Source organism: Dendrobates tinctorius, unplaced genomic scaffold (genome assembly GCF_039654945.1).
Source record: "Dendrobates tinctorius isolate UK_male_01 unplaced genomic scaffold, ASM3965494v1 ptg000070l, whole genome shotgun sequence".
NCBI classification, from domain to species: Eukaryota; Metazoa; Chordata; class Amphibia; order Anura; family Dendrobatidae; genus Dendrobates; species Dendrobates tinctorius.
Genome location: NW_027361738.1, coordinates 10,054,193 through 10,081,150, shown reverse-complemented (window position 1 = coordinate 10,081,150; position 26,958 = coordinate 10,054,193).

Below are 26,958 nucleotides of genomic sequence, written 5' to 3'. Positions count from 1 at the left end.
AGAATATTTAAACGCGCTATACTGTAAAGTCAAAGGATGAAAATACACTACTCACTTGCTAATGTCTAGGAAAGGCGTGCTGGCCTTAGTGAAGTAGTCACCTTTTTTGCTAGCAATCTATAGTAACAAATCAAGGAGACCAGCCTTCAGAATATCACGCTCTCTCTATGTCTTAACAAGTGAGTTTTGTTTTTTCATCCTTTCCAGTATAGCATGGTTAAATATTCTCTGTTCTACAGACAGGTAATATCTGTCTGAAAGCCGTGAGGTAGCCTTGCCTGTCATGGTGGAATATTTCTATGATTGGAAAACATTCTGAAGAAATGTGAGTGTTATCTTTTAGCATTAATTTTGTTGATGGAGATCACCTATTTTTTTCCTTTGTATTTAAATATTCTCATGCAGCAATGTTGTTATCACCTAATGTTTTTTTGGGTTATGTTATATACTGTTACTTTTCAAAAAAGTTTAAGAAGGCAAAAAGGGCCATTTTACCCATTGCCAAAATGTTCATATGGCAATATTATGTTTGCCTTTAAGAAACAAAAAAAAAAGGCAAAACTAAAAATTTGTCTACTATAGTTAACGTCTCTGTGTGATTTCTCAAAAACCCTGTCAACATACTAACATACACTAACCAATGCAATGAAACAGTCATAGAATCATAAGGGGTTGAGTAATATATATTTAGACACACTTAAAGAAACAAATTATAACATAAGCCCCCGTTACACACTGCGATATCGCTAGCAATATCGCTGTAAAGTCACCGATTTTGTGACGTTGCAGCGATATTGCTAGCGATATCGCTGCATGTGACACTTACCTCCGACCGGCTCCCCTGCTGGTTATCGCTGATCACGCGAGAAGCTGCTGGACCATTTCTCTTCGTCCACTTCCTGCGGCGCTTCCTGCTGTGACGACGAGCGACGCGTGGAGTCGGGCGGGAGGACGCAGGATCGCCGCGTCTGACAGGTAAGTAGCGATCCCCGTCCCCAGCGATGTCGCTGGTGAGATCTGCCTGTGTAGCAGCTCACTAGCGACCACCTAGCGATTCACCAGCGATCCTGACCGCGTCATATCGCTGGTCGGGATCGCTGGTTAGTCGCTAGGTGTAACGGTACCCATAGACACAGCATGCTCTTGCCAAGAAGTTGCCCCCTCAGGTGAGATAAAGTAACTAGTGAAAATATCACGCACTTTGAGACCAGAGAGCGGTCTACGTTGAGGGTTCATAGGTGGTCTCACCCTGCGCACATTGTCCGGCCTACGCACAACACCATCAGAGGAGGAACAATCATGTATCCTGGTGAAGTTATGCAGAACCACACAGACTTTCACAACTTCATTCACATTTTGTTCACTCAACTGAATGGCAGACTGGAGTACCCGCCATTTGGCACAAAGAATCCCAAAGGAACACTCCAACAGTCGCCTAGCACGTGATAGGCGCAAGTTAAAAATTCTGCGCCTGTGGTCAAGGTTGCGCCGGGGATATGGCCTCATGACATTGCGCGATAACTGAAACGCCTCATCTGCCACAAGGACTTAAGGGACTGATTCTTCAGGGGAGCCTGGTAGCTGGCGTGGTGGTGGTAGATCCAACTGGTTGGTGCGTAGCCGCTGAGCCATTATGGAAGTATTGAAGACTCTAGAGTCTCCCATCCTTCCATAGGCCCCAATGTCAACAATTATAAACTTGTATTGAGGGTCTACCAGAGCCAACAATACAACAGAAAAGTATTGTTTATAATTGAAGAATTGGGAGCCAGAGTTCGGCGGCTTACGCACCCAGATATGTTTGCCATCCAGGGCCCCAATACAATTTGAAAACTGGCAGTCCTCCTCAAAGTCCCTTGATATCCTCAACCAGTCTTCCATCCTGGGCTCGGGCATTACCACTTGATGGAGTCTTGTCCAGATTTCTGTACATGTAGACCTCACTATGCCTGAAATGGTTGATCTTCCAATGAGAAACTCATGGTAGAGGGCGGCATAAGACAGGCCAGTGGACAGGAAGCTGTAGAACAACAGAAATGGATAATTTTAGAATGCATAAAGTCCAAAAACATCAGTTACATGCCGACCAAACTTGGTAGGAATTGAGATAGCATAACACACACATATTTGGTTGCACAATGACTAAGTGATATGCAGTACATATTAGACATAACATTCTGTTGTGTAAGTTGAACCATATTTGGAGTAAGATAAGGTCATTAAACTTAGTCCAAGAAGGCAAAAAAACATACTTTAGCCCACACATTATGAACATAGAGAATGTGGTTGTGTAGTACATACCGTATTGTGAGTAGAAGTCGCTCCTCTACAGATATAGCTTTGCGCATCCTTGTGTCCTGAAAGGTTATCCCAGGGCGCACTGTCTCCAAGAGTCGATCAAATGTGGAAATGCTCATGCGACAGTACTGGTAAAATTTCACTAGTTATCGCGCAATGTCATGAGGCCATATCCCCGGCGCAACCTTGACCACAGGCGCAGAATTTTTAACTTGTGCCTATCACGTGCTTTTTTTTTTTGTTTCTTAAAGGCAAACATAATATTGCCATATGAACATTTTGGCAATGGGTAAAATGGCCCTTTTTGCCTTCTTAAACTTTTTTGAAAAGTAACAGTATATAACATAACCCAAAAAAACATTAGGCGATAACAACATTGCTGCATGAGAATATTTAAATACAAAGGAAAAAAATAGGTGAGCTCCATCAACAAAATTAATGCTAAAAGATAACACTCACATTTCTTCAGAATGTTTTCCAATCATAGAAATATTCCACCATGACAGGCAAGGCTACCTCACGGCTTTCAGACAGATATTACCTGTCTGTAGAACAGAGAATATTTAACCATGCTATACTGGAAAGGATGAAAAAGCAAAACTCACTTGTTAAGACATAGAGAGAGCGTGATATTCTGAAGGCTGGTCGCCTTGATTTGTTACTATAGATTGCTAGCAAAAAAGGTGACTACTTCACTAAGGCCAGCACGCCTTTCCTAGACATTAGCAAGTGAGTAGTGTATTTTCATCCTTTGACTTTACAGTATAGCGCGTTTAAATATTCTCTTTTGTACACACATGTAATATCTGTCTGAAAGGCGTGAGGTAGCCTTGCCTGTCATGATGGATTCTTAATATGATTGGAAAACATTGTTAAAAAATTAGAATGTTAAATTTTGTAACAAAGTTTGGTGATGGAGAACACCTGTTTTTTCCTTTGTATTTGGAGCACCAGTGAAACCGCACTGGACATCTACGGCCATCAGACTTATAAATCCTCATAGGTTGGGGAAGGGGAACGTGGAAGAGCAGCCTGTGGGTGCTGCTGGACACTGTGGCCAACATCGCCCTGTGTGGGGCCATACTGTTGCCCATGATGTGGGAATTGTCCTGCCTCCTGGGACTGTTGGGGATACTGGCCAGAGTAATGATGGGGAGGGGCATCTTGTTGGCTGTGGTAGGCATGTGGCTCATACCCACCAAGATAGCCAGATCGTCCCCAACCAGGTTGGGACCAGCCTCCAACACTGGGTGGGTACAAGTGGCCATATTGGTGGGGTTGGCTAGAGGCTGACATTTGTGGCTGCTGAATAGAAGGTTGGGTAGTGGGAGGAAGGGGGTGAGGTGTAGGCCCACGTATTAGAGGATGTTCGGACCCTGCTTGAGCAAGCATCTGTGTGGATGGTCTCATGAGCATTAGATTTCTGGGGGAAAGCTGCCACCTCTCCAGATATTCAAAAAGCTCATATGGGGCATTGGGGGGGTGCTTGCACCAAGCAGGATCTGAAAACATCCCCTAATACGGAGCCTGACCTCACGGGTAAGGGCACGGAGATAAAGGGTGAGGCTACGTGAGTAGCCCTCCTCCCCATCATCTGTAGTTACTCTTGATAAATAATTTAGCACCCCTGTGTCCACATTGGTCCTGCTCTCTTGAACAGTGACCTGGCGCCTTCTTCGTGTTCACCAGGATGTAACAGCAGCCTGTGGGGATCCCCTGATATGGCCAGTTGGGCTGCTGCTCAAGTTGCCCAGCTCTTCCAGGATGGGTGATGGGGCAGCAGCAGACCGTCCTGGTGGTGTTGTGTGTTGGGCAGCCAATGGGTTATCCTGTGATGCCTCATCTTCTGCCATCCTTCTTGTAGGGGGAGAAGATGGGCCAGCCACCTCATCCCCTACAGGATCAATTATGGGCTCTGTCTCTGAGGCCGTTCCTCGATCCGTAAGGTTGGATTGAGTTCTGTTATGAAATAGAACAGAGGCAAAAATACATCAATATTTTTGGCCCTGTAAAGTATTTGTGTAATGTGGTGTGAGGTATCTACTTACGGTCTCAGATCCAGAATTGGGGCGAGGAAGGAGAGCCGGTCGTAATAGATGTATTTCCTTTTGACGTATCCCGCATCCCCACTCCTGGACCGCTGCTGGCGTTCCCGGCGGTATTGGTCCCGGATGCTTCGCCAGTGTTTCATCACATCTTCCACTGCAATGTGACAGGAAATATTGTCAAATTCACATATTTGATAGGTCACATTTGCTACCAGTAGTCTAGGCATGGGGCCTTCTGGGGTGTGCTTTCTACCCATGGTGGCATATCTAATTGGGCACATACACCGGGTCTCTTTAGCTACACTTAATAATTGGTTTGTCTAGGAGGATGAGGAGCTTGTGGCCTAACCCCAAATTATGGCTGTGTGAATCCACGTGTCACATCCAAATCTAACGGCCTCATGAGGCAAAAAGTACATGCACAGGAAGGGGGGGTGCTGATTCTATATTCCTTTTTTGTTGTGCGCTAAGGTTACTCATGTTTTGCCTTGTACTTACGAATTTTATGCTGCTCCTCACGTGGTCGGTCACCAAAGTCATGGTACATCTGTCGACAGATGCGCCTCCATGACGCCTCCTTTCTTGCCCGGTTTGCATAATTGGCATCGCGTTGGTCCCAGATTTCGGGACGCTCCTGCACCAGGACAATGAGCATCTCCACATTTATGTAAGTGGACGCCATGCTGCTGCTGTACTCCGTGGAGGCGTACTTCCGGGATGTCTGGAGCGCTTTTTGAGCTCATTTGCATGTCTAGGCTTCCTGATGATGGATTGGCCCATTTCCTGTCACCAGCCAAAAGACCTGCGTATTGCTCGCAGGTCACACGTCTGGTCCGTGTGTAATCCGTATTTTTTGCGCACCCATAGACTTGCATTGGCGTACTACGGCAGTAGTACGCTGACAATTGCAGCATGCTGCGATTGGCACGGAGCGTAGAATACGGATGAGAAATATACGCCTGGTGCGAGTGACCCCATAGAGAATCATTTGTCCGTGTCTAATGCGTGCTTTTAGCGCCTCTCACTCGGCCGTATTCCTCGCCAGTGTGACCCCGGCCTAAGAGTTTTTTTCAGTTTCAAAGATGAGAAAAGGTCGGATGTCTCTTATTTGTTGTGTCTTGTTTTCATTTTTAAAAGCAATAATACAAGAGTCTGAAATAACAACAACTATAATATTCTTGTCAGATTTTATGTTATGCACGGGTGGTTTGTCTATATTGCTTCTTCCAGCTGTTGAATTGATGTTTATGTACAATATTTGACAGACGCACTGGTAAATATGGTTCTGCAAAATAACCAGAAATAATTTGAAAGCACAATAGTATTACATATATATAATACGATACAGTTTGTGAAGAGTCTTTTAACAACTTTAAATGTGTCATGGGCTTCTATGCTCACAATACTAGCCCAGTACACCAATAGCAGATATCAGGTGGTGTTGCTGGTGGTCAGCTTTTTCTATTGTTTGCATTAGGGGCACTGCAATGTGAATCTTCATCTTTCCAGAAGTCATCATGTAATATGTATGATGCCCGCAAAGATTTTCGGACTGTTATCTAACTAGTGAAGCATGCCTTAATCGCAGATGATATAAAGGGGAATTTATGAAAGCAGGCAGCCTTGTGGTAAGCAGAGTAATAATAATTAATGGCAGTTAAAAATAAAACATTTTTCGGCATTATATCAACTTGTTTGTTATTATCTTCATATTTAACCTACTCTCCTCAACACTTATTCGTTCCTCACACAACCGCCTCCAAGACTTCTCCCGAATATCCCCCATCCTCTGGAATGCCATGCCTCAACACGTTCGATTATTCACCACCCTTGGATCCTTCAAACGGAACCTGAAAATCCATCTTTTCAGGAAAGCTTACAGCCTGCAATAACCATTCTACCGCCTCACCACCGCTCGAGCTGCCACCTCATCACCACCAGAGCTGCTGCACCCCCGACCTTCTGTCTCTTCCCCACTATCCCGTAGAATGAAAGTCCACAAGGACAGGGTCCTCTCCCCTCTGCACCAGTCTGTCATTGTAAATTTGTTTACTGTTAATGATATCTATAACTTTGTATGTAACCTCCCTTCTCATGTACAGCACCATGGAATTAATGGTGCTACATAAATAATAATAATAATAATAATAATAATGTATTATATTAGTTAAAAAAATATGGAAAAATGTCAATTAATTTGATTCCAAGTCTTGCAATGTGACCAAAAACCACATCTTGTAGGTAAATACTGTAAGTATAGGATTTTTATATTTAAAAAGGGTTGCATTTACCCAGCACATAACATGACCTTATATTATACCAATAGTACCAGACTACAAGCGGGAGATCGTCACCCTAGACATGTACCGGTCGCTAAGATCACAATTTACTTACCATTCTGTCAGAGGCATTGCTTCTCCGGCCGGATCTGTAACAGCTCTTTATTTATTAGGCTGTGTTTACGTAGTTTTATAGTCATTGATTTGGAAGTGGTTCCCCTTCAAGGTCTATAAAAAAAATGCTTTAAACACTCTTGTATTAGTCTTTATATTGATTTTAATGGGAAATCCAGATTGCAGTTCATTTTTTTCATGAGATTTTGAAAACCATGCAAAGGAAATAAAAGAAAATGACATATCAGTTCTTTTTTGTGGATTCGTCCTGGAATCTGCTTGAAAATTGGCACTGTCAAGTCTAAAGGGCCTGTCACACTAAGCGATATCGCTAGCAATATCGCTATAACTTGTGACGTTATAGCGATATTGCTAGCGATATTTCTGTGTGTGATACTTACCTACGACCCGCTCCCCCGCTGGTTATCGCTGATCGCGCGAGAACGTCCTGGACTGTTTCTCGTCGTCAGCTTCCTGCGGCGCTTCCTGTGGAGAGACGAGCGACGAGCGTGGAGCCGGGCGGGAGGACGTCAGGATCGCCTAGTGTGACAGGTAAGTAGCGACCCCCGACCCCTGCGATGTCGCTGATGAGATCTGCCTGTGAGGCAGCTCACTAGCGACCACTTAGCGATGCACCAGCGATCCTGACTGCGTCATATCACTGGTCGGGATCGCTGGTGCATCGCTAAGTGTGACAGTACCTTAAAGACTGCAAAAAAAGTTCTCCAAAACTGCTTTAGATCTGATAACCTAATGAAAGACAACATGGATTTCTCTTGAAAACCACGTTTGATTTAGCTGCTTCAAAAAAAATTCCATGAGAATGTACCTTTATGTACCATGCTGGGGTCTCTTTACATGGCATATGGACCACTGGCTAACTGCAGTCTTCAGGCAGCCCTCATTAGTGATGTCCCTATGTCTGTGCAGTATAACCTATTAATACACTGGCTCTAACGTTCCATAAAAGTGACAAATGGCCTGGGGAAGATTCGTATAACCATCTCTCGGTGGTAAAACATGCTACAAAAGTTAAAGAAGGACTCCTCCTCCCATCAAAATTTGTATCCTATTAATATATTGCAATCATATTATATAATTCTGCGTACTTACAATTGCTCATTTTGCCTTTCTACCCAGTTACTTCTTCTATTTTCTATTTTGTCTGTGACATCAGGTGATTAATAACTGAGTAGCTGAATCCTTCTAAGCTCTATGCAGAAACTTGAGATCAATTTTCCCTGTATGACTCAAGAGTCTACTGCAAAAGTCCCTGGAAGAGGGAGGAGGGAGCAGTTGGGTCAGGTGGTGAAGAGGGGAATGATAAATGCAGGGACAAGAGACTTACTGTTTCTACATAGAGCTGAGAAAAGAGAAGAATTTATTGAGTAAAAATCCAAAATGAGCAATTGTAAGTACACAGTGTTGTATAATACGATGACTGCAACATATTAAAGACAATAAAAGCTTTGATGGGAGGAGGAGGAGTGCTTCTTTAATCCTAGCCTAAATAATATAATCTAAACCCGTTCAATTATTTAACTTTTAGCCATCAAAGTCTTAACCAAACTTTTAAAAAAAATTGTGGTAAAATTGATTTCTAATCCATTTCTTATTTAGTTTGAAGGTGCAAGATCACTTTGCAGCTTCCTACAGCATGTTTTATAGTTTCTCGGTAACGCGCTTCTAAAGTAACACGCTAAAACATTAAAAGTGTAGATGTTAAAATGTATTTTGTTGTTAAACTGAGTTTTGAAAAGTCTAAGAAAATATTTTCTCAAACACAATGCTTCAGCATCTTGATATTGGCGGAAAGGTTTTAATATGCAAGACAAGATGTAGGGTGCTAGCTGATCCAAATGCCAGTCTATAGATTTGAAAGACTAAAGATCACATCACGGGGAGGTTGACAGAAGTGACACTTTGCAAAGTGCCAATGATTTATGCCAATGTCTGACTCGATGATACTGTTATAGACAGCACTGTCATTACTATACTCCCGGGGGACTTCAGGCTACATTTATAGTGCACAAATTATAGGTGAGCCCAGTGATCGAAGCCTGCCGTTAGCTTCATGCTGAAGCAGATTTCCACAGAGCTCTGCTGTATTTTACTAAAAACGTAGCCCAGACACTTTATGATTTGTTATATTTCAACATTATTTCTGTATGTTGTCTATAAAGTTAGTGTGTTCTCAATAAACGTCATACAGGATTTGCTAAAACGTGTCCATATTTATGCAACTTGAACTAATGTTAACACAATGCTTATGACCTTTGTGAAGAACACTGACCCAATCAATTGACTGCAATATGTTAGTGCTGCAAGGGACACAAGGTGCTGATTAACCAGTTAAGTACCATAAAAACCAGCAGCACCCTATAAAGGCCAAAGTTATAAAAGCTCTCGAAACAGGACAGGAGAGGAAACAATCTTTAATGGTGGCTAAAAGGTCGAGCTGTGTAGTCACTATAAGGTTATGATGTACATGTAGAACGAACAATAAAAAAAATATATTGTTATAATGTAATAGCTCGAAAAATTGCTGTAAAAACTTTTATGCACAAAAAAAGACAAAAGTATTCAAAGAATGATATCTATCACTCCTTGAATACTTTTGTCTTTTTGAGGAATAAAAGCATTTACAATGTATGTGTAGGAAGTTTGTATTATTTATCTAGTTCATTATTTCTCAGATTGTGAAAAATTAATAACATTCTTGTCTGTAGTAAACCAGCCAATCAATGAGAATGATGACACCTGCAATAAAAAAATCAGAATTGTCCGTACTTAACCCCTTAGCGACAGAGCCAGTTTGCAGCTTAATGACCAGGCCAATTTTTACAATTCTGACCACTGTCCCTTTATGAGGTTATAACTCTGGAACGCTTTAATGGATCCCGCTGATTCTAAGATTGTTTTTTCATGACATATTGTACTTCATATTAGTGGTAAAATTTCTGCGATAAGTCTTGTGTTTATTTATGAAAAAAATGGAAATATGGCAAAAATTTTGAAAATTTTGCAATTTTAAAACTTTAAATTTTTATGCCCTCAAATCAGAGAGATGTGTCACACAAATTTCTTAATAAATAACATTTCCCACATGTCTACTTTACATCAGCACAATTTTGGAAGCAAATTTTTTTTTTGTTAGGAAGTTATAAGGGTTAAAAGTTGACCAGCGATTTCTCATTTTTACAACAAAATTTACAAAACCATTTTTTTTAGGGACCACATCATATTTAAAGTCATTTTGAGGGGTGTACATGACAGAAAATACCCAAAAGTGGCACCATTCTAAACACTAGACCCCTCAAGGTGCTCAAAACCACATTCAAGAAGTTTATTAACCCTTTAAGTGCTTCACAGGAACTAAAGCAATGTGGAAGGAAAAAATTAATATTTAACTTTTTTTTGCAAAGAATTTACTTCAGAACCAATTTTTTTTATTTTCACAAGTGTTAAAAGAGAAAATCAACCACAAAATTTGTTGTACAATTTCTCCTGAATACGCCGATACCCTATATGTGGGGGTAAACCACTATTTCAGCACACGGCAGAGCTTGCAAGGGATGGAGCGCCGTTTGACTTTTTCAACGCAGAATTGGCTGGAATTGAGATCGGATGCCATGTTGCGTTCGGAGAGCCCTTAATGTGCCTAAACAGTGGAAACCTCCAACAAGTGACCCCATTTTGGAAACTAGACCCATTAAGGAACTTATCTAGATGTGTGGTGAGCACTTTGAACCCCCAAGGGCTTCACTAAGTTTATAACGTAGAGCTGTGAAAATAAGAAATCTATTTTTTTCCACAAAGATGATCTTTTCGCCCCCAAATTTTTATTTTTTACAAGGGTAACAGGAGAAATCATACCCGCACAGTTGTTATGCGATTTGTCCTGAATACGCCGATACCCCATATGTGGGGGGGAACCACTGTTTGGGCGCATGGGAGAGCTCGGAAGGGAAGGAGTGCCATTTTGGAATGCAGACTTTGATGGAATGGTCTGCGAACATCATGTTGCGCTTGCAGAGCCCCTGATGGGCCTAAACAGTGGAAACCCCCCACAAGTGACCCCATTTTGGAAACTAGACCCATTAAGGAACTTATCTAGATGTGTGGTGAGCACTTTGAACCTTCAAGTGCTTCACAGAAGTTTATAACGTAGAGCCGTGAATATAAAAAATCCATTTTTTTTCCACAAAAATGATCTTTTCGCCCCCAAATTTTTATTTTTACAAGGGTAACAGGAGAAATCATACCCGCACAGTTGTTATGCGATTTGTCCTGAATACGCCGATACCCCAAATGTGGGGGGGAACCACTGTTTGGGCGCATGGGAGAGCTCGGAAGGGAAGGAGTGCCATTTTGGAATGCAGACTTTGATGGAATGGTCTGCGGACATCATGTTGCGCTTGCAGAGCCCCTGATGGGCCTAAACAGTGGAAACCCCCCACAAGTGACCCCATTTTGGAAACTAGACCCATTAAGGAACTTATCTAGATGTGTGGTGAGCACTTTGAACCTTCAAGTGCTTCACAGAAGTTTATAACGTAGAGCCGTGAAAATAAAAAATCCATTTTTTTTCCACAAAAATGATCTTTTCGCCCCCAAATTTTTATTTTTCCAAGGGTAACAGGAGAAATCATACCCGCACAGTTGTTATGCGATTTGTCCTGAGTACGCCGATTTCCCATATGTGGGGGGGAACCACTGTTTGGGCGCATGGGAGAGCTCGGAAGGGAAGGAGTGCCATTTTGGAATGCAGACTTTGATGGAATGGTCTGCGGGCATCATGTTGCGCTTGCAGAGCCCCTGATGGGCCTAAACAGTGGAAACCCCCACAAGTGACCCCATTTTGGAAATTATACCCCCTAATGAACTTATCTAGATGTGTGGTGAGCACTTTGAACCCCCAAGCGCTTCACAAAAGTTTATAAACGCAGAGCCGTGAAAATAAAAAGTCTTTTTTTATTTCCACAAAAGTGATTTTTTAGACCCCAATTTTTAAACCCCCAAAGTTGGCAAATAGTGGAAACCCCTCAATTCTTGCTCCAACCCTAACCCCAACACACCCCTAACCCTAATCCCAACCCTAACCCTAATCCCAACCCTAATCCCTAATCCTAATTCTAACCCTAATTCTAGTTCGCCCTAACCCTAATTCTAACCCTAGTCGTGACCCGAGCCCTAACCCTAGCCCTAGCACAACCCTAACCCTAACCCTAGCCTAACCCTAGCCCTAACCCTAGCCCAACCCTAACCCTAGCCCAACCCTAACCCTAGCCCAACCCTAACCCTAACCCTAGCCCAACCCTAACCCTAACCCTAACCCTAGCCCTAACCCTAACCCTAGCCCTAACCCTACCCTAACCCTAACCCTAGCCCTAACCCTACCCTAACCCTAACCCTAATGGAAAACTGAAAAAAAAAATATTTTCTTTATTTCATTATATTGGCCTATATCAGGGAGTGATAAACGGGGGGGGTTATGTACTATTTTTTTTATTTTGATCACTATGATCGTTTATCATAGTGATCAAAATAATGAATGGAATCTGCCAGCCGGAGCCGGCAGATTCCCGGAGGGCGCACTGCGCATGCGCCCGCCATTTTCAAGATGGCGGCGCCCATCGGAGGATGCCGGCGGGACGTGGGACCACCGGGAGGGGACGGAGGGCCACGGAGAGGTACCGGGGGGGGATCGGGGACCCTATTTCTCTCTCCTCTGATGTGCGATCACATCAGAGGAGAAAGAAATTAAATGTAAAATCGCGGCTTTTTTTTTTGCGGTCGCCGTTATAGGGTTAATAACGGCGATCGCAAAAGCGGGGGTCGGTAAAAACCGACCGATTCATGAGAAAATCCGACACTGGGGGGCGCTATTCACTTAAATCACAGCGCCATGAATTAACGGCGCTGTGGTTTTAGTACCCTTAATTACCGCCGTTAAAAGGCGTATCGGCGGTCGTTAAGGGGTTAAATAAAAGAAAATGTCACTATATATCCCTTTTCCCTGACACATGAAGATTGCTGCATAGTTCACAGAATTTTAGAAAATCTTAACACTTCTGAAAAATGTTCTAAATTCATTACCAATTTAAACCTTTATGTAAGTGTCCTCATTAAAACAGTACTGCTTTTTTATTGATAAGTAGTGATGAGCGAATATGCTCGGGTGCTAACCTAGTGTCTTCGGCGTGCATGTCTAGTGGCTGTTCGACACATGCAGGGATTGCCCGTTTGTTAGGAAATCCCTGCATGTGTTGCGGCTGTCTAATAGCCACAAGACCTGCAGCCTGCTGTGACTGACTAGAACATATTTTTCGAATACACCGAAGACACTCAGTTAGCACCCGAGCATGCTCGGATAGCACCTTACCTGAGCACATTCGCTCATTACTATTGATAAAATAATTTTTTATATTGAATCCCAAAATTCTGAACTTCTGAGTGCTCTTGGCAATGTCTCATTTTGCTTTTGGTAATTTTTTATATACATTTTGTGAAATAATATGTAAAGATATGGAGCGCTCTTCTTCACAGATGCCTACTTTTTCTCACGTGCCGGCAGAATATAAGGAAGTATACAAAGTTTCATAAACTTCACCATCATGTATCAGTTTTGACTGTTTCGCTTCCGGGCACTAGAGGATTAAAACATTTTGCTCTAAAGAGGATTATGTTAAGCTTACAACTTGTTTGAAATACCAGAAGCAAACACGGTATTAACTGTAAATGATAGCAGGAAAGTCTCATAATGAATAGTTGTCCTGTCTGTCATAGGGAATCATTACCTAAAGTCAATTATAATTATTGGATTAACTACAAAAATTGACGGTAAACTAACTTAAAGGTAAAAGAAAGATGAAAAAGGTAAAATTTGTCTTCTATTAATCACAGACATGTTAAGTAAATTATTAGAAACTGCTTAATAGGAGATGCCAGACTGACTTCTACTACTTGAATTGTGCTTATTAATCATAAAAGTCTTATGAAAAACACACTTAGTATTAATACTAATAAACAATACTATGTAGCAATACCGTGTGACTAATACATGGATCAAATTAGATGGGAGAATCGCTATAATTAATAGAAAAAAAAAACTAAGATAAATAATCCCAAGACAATTCACAATACATTACAAAAAATGATGCTTTATTAAATATCAGGAAACAAAGGAGTAGAAGGAGGACTCAACACTAAAATATGCACATGCACAGAAATAAGGCCATATACCAATATAAATGCTCGCCACCCGGGAGTAGAACAGGTTCAATAGCTAGTCATACAGTATGCCAAAAACAATTTATAAACCGATCATCCAGCATAAGATAATAATGCAAAAACGCATAAGTATTATCTTATGCTGGATGATCGGTCTATAAATTATTGTTGGTATATATATGCTACCATGAGATAGAGGAGGTTAATAATGGCCTTTGCGCATATCTGTTGGGCGTATAGATGTTATGAAATGCCCAATGGTAATAGGCCATTTTGGGTATATACTGTAGTGGGCATTATTATTTACTTTGGTTTCCATAGCAATAAAGGACATCATTTTAAGTGGACATGGGCGCACCACACTATACATCATATTGTGCGTCACATGTGTGTGTTATAGATTCTGATTGGTGGATGGTGTGTTTTTAAACCCTCACTTCTCTTCTTTCCTGCACTCCTTGACAAAGGCACTTCTGCCGAAATGCTCGTCGGGGTGGGTGCATGCTGTGGGACTCCCTGCCAACTTTTGAACAGGTATTATATGCATTATGACCTATGGTCTCATTTGGGATTTGTTTAATTGTTTGTAACAATTGGTTTATGTATATCCTCCTCAATATCACTGTGAATGCCAATAGGGAATGTGCAATTTGCACTATTGATTTGTATAAAGTGCTTAATTATATTTATACATGTCCACAGTGCGCCTTATTTCTGCGCATGTGCGTATTTTGGTGTTGATTCCTCCTTCTAGTCCTTTGTTTCCTGATACTTAATAAAGCATCATTTTTTGTAATGTATTGTGAGTTGTCCTGGGATTATTGATCGTAGTTTTTTTTTGTTTGTTTTAATTTATATTGTGCTTATTAATGAAGATATGAACACATAGGGGCAATTCAATAACACTGGCATAGTGCATGCCAGTCTTAGGCTGGGGTGACAGAAGCGTATGAGAAATCGGTCCCATTTGTATCCAAAAGAGTGGGACAATTCTTTCTCACTTTTCATCCATGTGCTGTCCTTACAAAATCTGTTTTCTTACTCAGCAGCTATTAATCGTTTACAGACTATTTACAGTTTCCTGTATTTCAGAATTGTAATGTGGCCGTAAAATTCGGATGCTATCCTCATTGTGCATATGGAATCTTATTTCTTTTTCTCGTACCCATCCGATTTCGGAGGTAAATCGCAGCATGCAACGATTTTTTATTCACAACGAATACAGATGGGGAAAAATATGCACATTTGTACTGTTTAATTGAATAAGATTGTTCTAATTTTTTAGCATATTGCACTTGTCCAATTTTGCACGGTGGTATGAGCAAGCCCTTAATGAAGAGTTTGCTAGAGTACACTGATATGATTCATTAAGCCGCATGCGTCGCTAATTGAATCAGGCATGTCTGATACTCAGCATTCACCGTCGTCAGAAATGCGCACCAACAGTGGGCCATTTGTGGAGTGAGTTATGCCACTTTATTGGTGTGACCTTATGATGAATTTGATAGGCATACATGACCACGCTCTGTCCCGCCCATGTCCCAACCATGCTATGTCCACATTGTTGTAGCTGTCTGTGGCTGGCGTGGAAATGCTAAAAGTGTCAATAATTTTGCACAACTGCCGAGTTACGCAAAATATTGCAACTTGAAAAGTATTTACTCCAAATTTCTGGTGTATGCACCATAATAAATAGACCCCATAGATTGGGATTTACACAGACAGCATTTGTGGGTTTTCAAGGATAACAGTATTGTACTCGAGTAAAATATGCAAAAAGTTCTTAATAGGATCATGTTTTGCTTTCAAATTTTCAACAATTTTTGGCAGGATTCATTTTAAATCTGTTGGACTGGTGGTGGCCTTGTACTCCCACTTATCTCCACCTAGTTTTTTTTCAAAAGTAATAAGAAAAAAGTAGCAAATATTAGTGCTAAAGTGCGGTATGCTAAAACCTGAAACATTTTATGGCAACTATTTTTATGAGAAAACCTAGCCACACAATCTGAAAGTTCTGCACAGAAGGGATTTGAAATAAAAGCAGGAAGAAGACAATATTCAAGTCAAGGTCACGAGAGGAGAGCAAGAATCAATGAGACCACAACACAGATCTGTAACCAAAATGAAGCAAGAAACAAAATCCACATGAAATAAATAAAAACATTTGGGATAAGTGTTATGGCAAAATTTGAGGAAGAGTAAAAAAGAAACCTTCAATGAGGCCCCACACATATCCCATATATACTTATATAGCTTATGTAATGTGGACTTTTATCCATAACAAATCTCCTTAACTGTAGAGGTCACTCATGGCAAGGTATCCCTTAACTATTTCCTAAAATAAAACAAATAAGTAAAAAAGTTTTGTTCATATGTGTAATCTAATGGCCATGTTTTCGTCATCATCCTTCTTATTTTTGTATCAGACTTACATTTTTGGGTTAATATCCTTTGTTTAGCCAAATACGCTGCGCCCAAAGCACTGCTATTTCCTGATCTTGAGCACATAGCCTTATACAATCTAACTTTAATACAATATTATTGGAAAAGAAATCATGTATATGATTACACATATTATTACTCTGATGCGGTGTCAGTTTTTGTCTGAATTTTCATCACTTGTGAGACTGCAGCTCTAATTTTGGGGTCAAATTAACTGAAATTCAAAAAGAAATGTTAGATGTCATAAGGAAGATATTGCACACCGCCATGCCTTTCATCATAAACCCAATGCTCACATAGCACTGAGAAGGTTCCTTAAGTGCCTTCAAAGAATTAAAATGCACGATGAACATCTTGGTGTCATAGTTGCAAAAATAGTCTCTTAACCCTATAGGAATGAAAGGCTGAAATCAAATTGCTTGTACATCGTTGATTTGTATTTTTGGCACAATAAAAATGCCTCAAAAACGACCTTTATAAATCCAGTCTGTAAACGTTAATAAATATTAGGTCATAATTGACTGAAGCAGCCAGTTTTGGTGGGACTAGATGACCATCTGATGTGCATAGGAGCCTCTCAGCTAGAATTTAAATGCCTGATCCATTATAAGCTATTACCTGAACTTTTTGGGAAAAATACTACATACTTTTACATTTACCTCTATTTAGGCTGAATTTTCATATGCAGTGTTTGATGCTTTCTTAGTGCAGTTTCGGATGTGGTTTTTCAGCTAAACTTAGGAGTTGATCCAACAGATGTTGATGTGCAAAGTTATCGTACAAGTCTGAAAGCGTTAACCTTCAGTCTAAGAACAATAGAATAACAAATTGGCAAACACTCATTGGTCAAGTCTCTGAAATGTCATCTAGATTGGCATTTTGAAACTTTGTGATCTACAGTGACTGTGAATAATATTCCACCACTTTATGGGCTGGAAATAAGTTTCCTGTGACAGATTTTGCATTTCAGAGAGTAAATGACATTTTACTGGATTTAAAAAACCTTAATGAAATAAAGCCCATTGAAGGTCAGTATTTACATATTGATCCGCCTGTAAGTTTAAACATGTAATTAAGTTTGCTGTTATTGAATTTTGGTTCATAACCAATGTATTAGTCATAGTTGCACCATCACCCACAACTCAGGTGAAATGCGGTGTGAGTGGCAGGCATTTGTGAAAATGCCATATGCAACCTCAGATAAACTGATAATGCCAGCGCCTATCCCAAAAGTGATCTGCACGTGTTTTAATTGGGACTTGCATTATATATTCTTTTCCCCTGATTTTAATTTCCTAGTCACGTATTACACAATTTTGCTTTGCAAAATATAAAAATCTTATTCATCTCAAAGTCTATTTTAAATGTGAAATACTACTTCATTTTAGATCCATTTGTATTTTTTAATATATTACTGGCTTCCATTATACAATTGAAGGTCAGTAATTATTTTGGATCAATAGAGTACTAGATGAAGTCTGGCATTGAGCTCACTCATGGTGGTAGAGGTGCAGGAGACAGCTGGACAATCGGACAGAGGAGTCGATGGGTAAGCAAGAAAGAGGACGCTGCGCCATCATTCTGACCCTATGGGTAAAACTGGCCCATGCTTCACATCCAAGAAACCCCTCTAGTCTCTGTGCCCATGATGAGTTTTTGATGAAGTTTTTACTGCTTCAAAAATGGTTGGTTTTACAGTTCCAGCAAAGTGTATGGGATTTATAGCATTCTCATACCCTGTGTGCTTGATTTTACTCAATCTAAACTGACCTGCGGTGCGTTTCAAATCCACAACATGTCAAATTCTCTAGCGGGTACGCTGAATTTTCTGTGTGTATTTTCCTTGTAGATTTACATTAGATAAGTAAAATCCACAGATAAAAAAGCATGTGCAGTTTTAGTGCATTTCCGCAGCGCAGACGCTTCAAAAACACATGTGATCCAAACCGGGAAGTATAAAAAACAAAGAAGCTTTATTTAATGCATGACACACCAACAAGACACAAAAATGAAGCATCAAATACACAAAAATATGCATGTAAAAATGCACAAAAAAGCACAAGTAACCTAATTTACCTAGGTGGAGAAATTGTGCAGAAAATCTGCAACATCAAAAACTCACCAAGAGCTCATCATGAGCCTGCTTTATTTACATGCATTTCTATAGTGTTTTATGCAGTATTTTTTTGTCTTTTTTTTGGTTTGTGATATTTTAAATAAAGCTGCTTTGTTTTTGATACTTCCATGTATTTGGCTTTGACAAAACTTTATCGACATACTTAGACGCAGATTATATGTGTTTTATATGTGTAACTGCATTGAAAATGCACTAAAAATGCATGTGCGTTTTCTACCTGTGGATTTCTAATGCAAGTCTATGGGAAAATCAACACAGAAAACTCAGCACAGGAGAAACTGACATGTTGCGGATTTGAAACACGCACTGCAGGTCAGTTTACGCTGAGTCAAAATGAAGGACAGTGGGATGGAGATTTCTATAAATTCCATCCATTTTGATGGAACTGTAGGCTCCTGCGTTTTTGACGCAGCGCAAATAAGCAGCATCAAAAACTCATCATGGGCACACAGTTTTAAAGTTAAATTTCAATTATGAGTTTTTGCTGCTGCATATTTTTTGGTGCAAAAAGTGAAGCTTCTTACACTTCTAGCACAGTGAATGGGAGTTATAGACATCGCCACTGTGCTTTTTTTATGCAGCGTAACATGACCTACAACACGTTATTTTCTCTTGTGGATACGCTGAGTTTTCGCTGCAGATTTTCCACATAGACTTGCATTAGGTGCTTGAAAATCCATATGCGTTTTTACTGCATTTCCACCAAGGAAACTCAAAAAATATGCATTAAATCCACAAATGACTGTATCCATCAAGTGCTGTCAAAGCGAAATGACAGGAGATATAAAGAACAAAGCAGCTTTTATAAAAAAAAACATGACATACCAAAAAGAGACAGAAAAAGCAATAAAACCGCAAGTAAAAAAAAAATTGCTTTGAAAAACACAATGTAAATAACGCAAGTAACCTAATTCAGGAATAAAAGCAGCTATGCTTCAGAAAATCTGCAATATCAAAAACTCAGCAAACACTCATCATGGGAATGTAGCCTAACGGTGTGTTCACACATTGGGTTTTAATGCGGATTTTCTTACTGGAAGTTCTGCAACTATCCTATTCATCTGAAGCAATCCCTTTCAGATGAATGGAACTGTTTTTCTGTGACAGAAAAATCTGCACTAGAGTCTGCAGCTTGGGAATACATGCTACTATTTTCTGCAATCATTTTTGGAAGCTTTTTTATGACATTTTCATTATTAAAATGACTAGGAGAAAAACAGCCCTGAAACTAATAGAGAAAAGCACCCAAAATACTTACAAAAGTACCAAAATAATGCTACAGGTTTAAAACTAGGGTGTGCAATACAATAACCACAATCACTGGTATGTAATATCTTTTCTGGTATGTTTATTTCTGATTTTCCCCAGGAAAATACTTTAAAGATCCATACAGACAAATAGATTTCATGAAGAATTCTTGGAATCTGCAAACTAAATCGCATCTATACCATCAGCATACATTGCCCTCAGCTTTCATTCCATTATCAGTACAGTCATCAGTGTCATGAGCCAAAAGACCTTTGTGTTCAGGTCAAATGTGGTTCACCGGCTGTAAATCGAAGGAAGCAAGACATTCATTGTATTCTCACTATTGCTAGTAATGTCACTGTAATAATAAGGTATATTGATATTTGATACACACCAAATATGTATTGCAGATGGCATCCTTTAAAAAGGGTTTATTCAATCTGCAAAAAGATATAAAAACAACTGCGCAACGTACAAAACAAAATGTTAAACCGTACTCACTAGAGATGAGTGGATCTTTTGAAGTTCAAATTCACCAGCTTCGGCAAATTTTCCAAAAAAGTTTGATTTGCAGCAAATAAATTTGCACAAATTACAATACTAGAAAGCTTGTAATTGCTTGGAAATTACATGTGGGGGAAATGAGAGAGACAGTGATAACCTTGTTGTCCATCTGACCATAAAGGGCCTGTCACACTAAGCGATATCGCTAGCAATATCGCTATAACTTGTGACGTTATAGCGATATTGCTAGTGATATCGCTGTGTCTGATACTTACCTACAACCCACTCCCCCGCTGGTTATCGCTGATCGCGCGAGAACGTCCTGGACCGTTTCTCGTCGTCAGCTTCCTGCGGCGCTTCCTGCTGTGACGACGAGCGACGCGTGGAGCCGGGCGGGAGGACGTCAAGATCGCCTGGTGTGACAGGTAAGTAGCGACCCCCGTCCCCAGCGATGTCGCTGGTGAGATCTGCCTGTGCGGCAGCTCACTAGCGACCACTTAGCGATGCACCAGTGATCCTGACCGCATCATATCGCTGGTCGGGATCGCTGGTACATCGCTAAGTGTGACAGTACACTAAGAGCTTACATTCTACAGGATAGAGAGAGAGAACCCCACTGACCAAAAGAGCTTACACCTAAAGAAGAAAGATAGAAGACCTCATTAATCATAGGAGCTTACACTCTACAGGAGAAAGAGAGAGAGAAGATGCTGCTAACCTAAGAGCTTTCACACTACAGAAGAGACAGAGGACCCCACTGATCATCAGAGCTTACACTCTACAGAATAGAGAGATTTACCAAATGACTCTGGAGGCGGAAAATAGTCTACTATACAAAGTATGCTTCTAAAGGTTTTGTAATTTGCTTTGCACAGATACAGCAAAATTTGGGCCTGACTCCAGTCCACAAAAAAGCTCATCAAAAGGTTTAAAAAAGATTAAAAATCACTATACTCACCTGACCGCTGACTTCTTCAGCCCTTCCACTACTCACCTCCACCCGTCTGGCCCTCAACACATCTTTGTATAATGATCTTCACAATGGAACCTTCAGGTCTAAAGCAGTGTGCCAGATATCATGGTGCCCGTCAGACTTCGTGGCGCACTACGTGATGTCATGATGCCATTGCCTTCTCAATTGCCGATGCAGAACTCTCCTGAGGGTCATGACACCTGAAGTCCTGCATAGTGCGAGTGGACTGAAAATTCCATTGTGAGTAGTGGGGGATCAGAAGGTGCATCGAGAACCGGATGGGTGGCAGTGAATAGCAATGAGGATGAGGCAGAAAGATGAGTGTAATGATTATTTGTATTTTTTACATATTAGATTTATTATGCTTTGAATCTGGAGAGACCACAGAGCATAATAAGGGACATTAAATTTGTGGAGAAGTTATTTGAATTTCCCGGGAAAAAATGCGCGAACAGCTGATTTCGAATTTTGCCTTATCTGCTCATCTTTACCGACCACCTATGTAAAATGCATGACAATCCGCTTGAAGTTTCTTACGCTTCTGCATTATGGGAAATGGTGTCGACAAGGTTTTTGTTGTGAACTATAAATTGAAGCTCAAAATGATCCCATTTGCGTTAAAATGAGAATTTCAGAAAACGCGACTTGAACTTGATCCTCTACCGATCAAACTGCTCATCTCCACTTCTAACCTGTTGTGGTTCCAGTGGTCACTGTTTACCAGTACCCAACATGTAATATCTATGACTAATGATTAACTGCTGCAGCCATGTGCCGTTATATTGACATCATGGCACAGCGCTAAGTTGTGATGCCAATTAAATAGACCATGTGACCACGTCTGTGCCAGATTGCCAGGAAGAAAAGGTATTTGTTTTTTACTTTATAACATTTACAGCTGGTTTTATATTATTCAGAAAAGTGATGGGCGAATGTGCTCGGATAACGTCTTATCTGAGCATGCTCGGGTGTTATCCGAGTAACCTGTGCGTGCTCGTATATTATGTTCAAGTCCCGTGGATGCATGATTTGGGACTGTTAGACAGCCTGAACACATGCAGGGATTGCCTGTTTGTTAGGAATTCCCCATGTGTTCAGGTTGTCTAACAAGCGCAAATCATGCAGCTGCAGGGACTCGAACATAATAGATAAGCACGTCTAAAGGCCCCGTCTCACTAAGCAATCTCGGTAGCGAGATCGCTGCTGAGTCACAACTTTTGTGACGTAACAGCGATCTCACCAGCGAGATTGCTGTGTGTGACAGCGATCAGCGAGCGGCCCCCCTGCCGGTATCGCTGATCTCTGCAAGAAATCTCTGGACATTTCTTTGGTCGCTGGTCAGCGGGAGACCAGCGATCAGGTGTAAAAAATAATAAAAAAAATAAAAAATATAGTTATTCTCACCTTCCGACGTCGCGTTCAGCCATCCTGCCTCTCTCCACGCTCCGGTCCCAGTGATCCTTTGCACGAATGACCGCGAGACTTTGTTATCCCGCGAGACCGTGACATCTCGCGGTCATTCGTGCAAAGGATCACTGGGACCGGAGCGTAGAGAGAGGCGGGATGGCTGAACGGGATGTCGGAAGGTGAGAATAACTATATTTTTTATTTTGATTCTATTTTTTACAGGATGGCAAGCGATGCCGGGCGCTCGGCATCGCTGTGCTGATCGCTGGTGAAGCTGTCTGTGTGACAGCTCACCAGCGATCACATAGCGACTTACTAGCGATCCTGACACCTTGATATCGGTGTCGGGATCGCTGGTAAGTCGCTTAGTGAGACGGGGTCTTAAGATACTCGGATTACACCTGAGCAAGCTTGGATAAGATGTTATCCGAGCACGTTTTCCCAACACTAATTCAGAAGTATGATAGCACTTTAAAGCAATGGATTTTCTTTGCTAGACTCTGATGGATATAAATGCACTCACACCTGAACATCTTATTCTAGATCCCAGGGTGATGATTTTTATTACGGACTATACATCTCCCTTTGTGGTTTCCATGCTTCAACTCTTTGTAAAAAGGGTTTACATTATATTTTGAAAGAATACTGTATTTTGTTGCATTAATTCAGCCACAACAGAGCTGCTTGGTATTAAACAATATAATTTGGATAAGGTTAGGGGGGCAGAGGGGGAAGACTTGGGGCCCGATTCATCATCAAAATTTCCTGCAGGTTTTTTTACAGAAATACATCTTAATTAGTAACTTTTTGATTTGCAAAAAATGTCCACCTTTTTTGAAGTTTTGGGAGGCTTAATTAGTTTTCTGATTTTTACGTTAAAGTGGCTTTTCCAGATGTTTTAGGCTGTGTCCCCACGTAAGCGTTTTTTTCACGATTTTGAAGCGTTTGTCCAGGTCAAAACACTTCAAAAACACATAGAAGAAGCATCCCATTCATTTTAAATGAATTCCATACTTTTTGTGCACATTGATGGGTTTTTTTCCGCGCAAAAAACGCTTAGCGGTAGAAAAAAGCAGCATGCGCATTAATTTGGATAAAAAGTCCGCGTTTTTAGCTATTTTCTGTAAGTCAAAAGACGCGCGGAAAAAAACGCATAAAAAACACACGTTTTTTTCGCAAAAAACGCTTGGAAAACCCACAAACGCGCGGACTTTCTGGGAAGGAGTCCGGTTTTGAAGCAGAAATTTTCTGCATACGTGGGCACATAGCCTTGGACAGATTCATGGAATGCAACTTTTTTAAGTCACAAAATTTGGCACTACTCTACTTTAGACCACCAATACCCCCACACACACACCATACACCTCCCCTGTGAAAATTTATTTTATTTAAGCCAGGTATTTTGACCTTTTGGGGGACATTTTGTAAAACAAGCAACTTTTCTCACTAAAAAGTCACAAAATAAGTTGAAGGCAGAAAATAAAGACAATTTTGGGTTTTGTGTAAAACTCATGACTCTCATGGGCCACTTATATTTCTGCGAAAGCCATAAATAAAAAAAAATTGACTTAAAAGAACGTAAAAGATTAATTGAGCCCTGTTTGCAAACCAGTCAAGGTCTTTCTTACCAATCTCAACAATCATGCTGTATAGGGCCTGTCACACTAAGCGATATCGCTAGCAATATCGCTGTAACATCACTGGTTTTTGTGACGTAGCAGCGATATTGCTAGCGATATTGCTATGTCTGATACTTACCTCTGACCGCTGGTTATCGCTGATCGCGCGAGAATGTCCTAGACCATTTCTCGTCGTCAGCTTCCTGCTGTGCTTCCTGTGGCGCCGACGAGCGACGCGTGGACGCGGGTGGGAGGACATCAGGATCGCCTCGTCTGACAGGTAAGTAGCGACCCCCGACACCTGCTATGTTGCTGGTGAGATCTGCCTATGTGGCAGCTCACTAGCGACCACTTAGCGATGCACCAGCGATCATGACCGGGTCATATCGCTGGTCGGGATCGCTGGTGCATCGCTAAGTGTGACAGTACCTTATGGGTTTCAGAATTCTCTACACTGACCTCTGTAGAAACATAGAAGATTGACAACAGAAAAAGACCAGACAGTCCTTTTCATTTTTATCTATTGATAGATAACACTTCTAACACTCCAATCTTTCCTAAACTCTTCTGCCCAACTAATCCACCTATCCCATCGCTACTCCCCGGCCTCTCCTCTCTGTCAATCCCTTCATTGGCTCCCCGTTGCCCAGAAATTACAGTTCAAAATCCTAACCATGACATACAAAGCCATCCACAACCTGGAACTCACTACCCCAACGTATTAGACTCTTGCCTACCATGGAAAGCTTCAAAAGGAACCTGAAGACCTATTGTTAGGCACCGGGATTCTCCCGCTGCACTGGATTAATCCCAAGCATTGTCTGGTGATGTGGTCTCCCATTCTGGTCTGACTGCCAGGATTGCTGCTCAGCACAGACATCAGTCCCAGCGTCTTGTTCTGGCTTGTGGTATAGGCTTGGTTACTGCTGGCTCTCCAGCTAAGTCTATGGTAACCAGTGATATACAGGTGCAGCCTTGCGCTCTGAAGTCCAAGTCCAGAGATCACCTTACCGAGCATGTCCGTGATATGGTGTCTTCTCACTGGTAGTCAGACGTTAGCTGCTCTGATGATGTGGCAGCTCTGGATTGGCCTGCGGGCAATGTCATGGCCGGCTGCGCATGTGTTTGGGGTGGAGCTTTGGGTTTAAAAGCCTTTCAGCGGCGCACACAGGCGCTTTAGTATCATTCAGGTTTGGTGGGTGTGAGTGGATACTCTACCACTCTGTCTTCATGTGTGTGTATTTGTCTACTTTCTGAGTCTGACCTTCCTATGGTTTATTCCGCTTGGCTTAGCATCAGGGCTGTGGAGTCGGTAAGCCAAACCTGCGACTCCGACTCCTCAATTTCCCTTACACCGACTCCGACTCCAACTCCAACTCCGACGCCACGACTCCGACTCCCACATATATTGCTTATATTTAAGTGAAAAATTTATTGTAGTGCAATGTGAACATCAGACATTTAATCATTTCTATGATCCAATAATCAAGAAATTTAAATAGAACATAATATCTATTTATTGGAATACAACTTTAGAACACAAAAAACTGTAATAAATTGTAAATATGTAATACACTGTATACATGTACATGTATACGGTACAGACCAAAGTTTGGACACACCTTCTCATTCAAAGAGTTTTCTTTATTTTCATGACTATGAAAATTGTAGATTCATTCTGAAGGCATTAAAACAATGAATTAACACATGTGGAATTATATAATTAAAGTGTGAAACAACTGAAAATATGTCTTATATTCTAGATTCTTCAAAGTAGCCACCTTTTGCTTTGATTACTGCTTTGCACACTCTTGGCATTCTCTTGTTGAGCTTCAAGTGGTAGTCACCAGAAATGGTCTTCCAACAGTCTTAAAGGAGTTCCCAGAGATGCTTAGCACTTGTTGGCCCTTTTGCCTTCACTCTGCGGTCCAGCTCACCCCAAACCATCTCAATTAGGTTCAGGTCTGGTGACTGTGGAGGCCAGGTCATCTGGCGTAGCATCCCATCACTCTCCTTCTTGGTCAAATAGCCCTTACACAGCCTGGAGGTGTGTTTGAGGCCATTGTCCTGTTGAAAAATAAATGATGGTCCAACTAAACACAAACCGGATGGAATAGCATGCCGCTGCAAGATGCTGTGGTAGCCATGCTGGTTCAGTATGCCTTCAATTTTGAATAAATCCCCAACAGTGTCACCAGCAAAGCACCCCCACACCATCATACCTCCTCCTCCATGCTTCACGGTGGGAACCAGGCATGTAGAGTCCATCCGTTCACCTTTTCTGCGTCGCATAAAGACATGGTGGTTGGAACCAAAGATCTCAAATTTGGACTCATCAGACCAAAGCACAGATTTCCACTGGTCTAATGTCCATTCCTTGTGTTCTCTAGCCAAAACAAGTCTCTTCTGCTTGTTGTCTGTCCTTAGCAGTGGTTTCCTAGCAGCTATTTTACCATGAAGGCCTGCTGCACAAAGTCTCCTCTTAACAGTTGTTATAGAGATGTGTCTGCTGCTAGAACTCTGTGTGGCATTGACCTGGTCTCTATTCTGAGCTGCTGTTAACCTGCGATTTCTGAGGCTGGTGACTACGATGAACTTATCCTCCGCAGCAGAGGTGACTCTTGGTCTTCCTTTCCTGGGGCGGTCCTCATGTGAG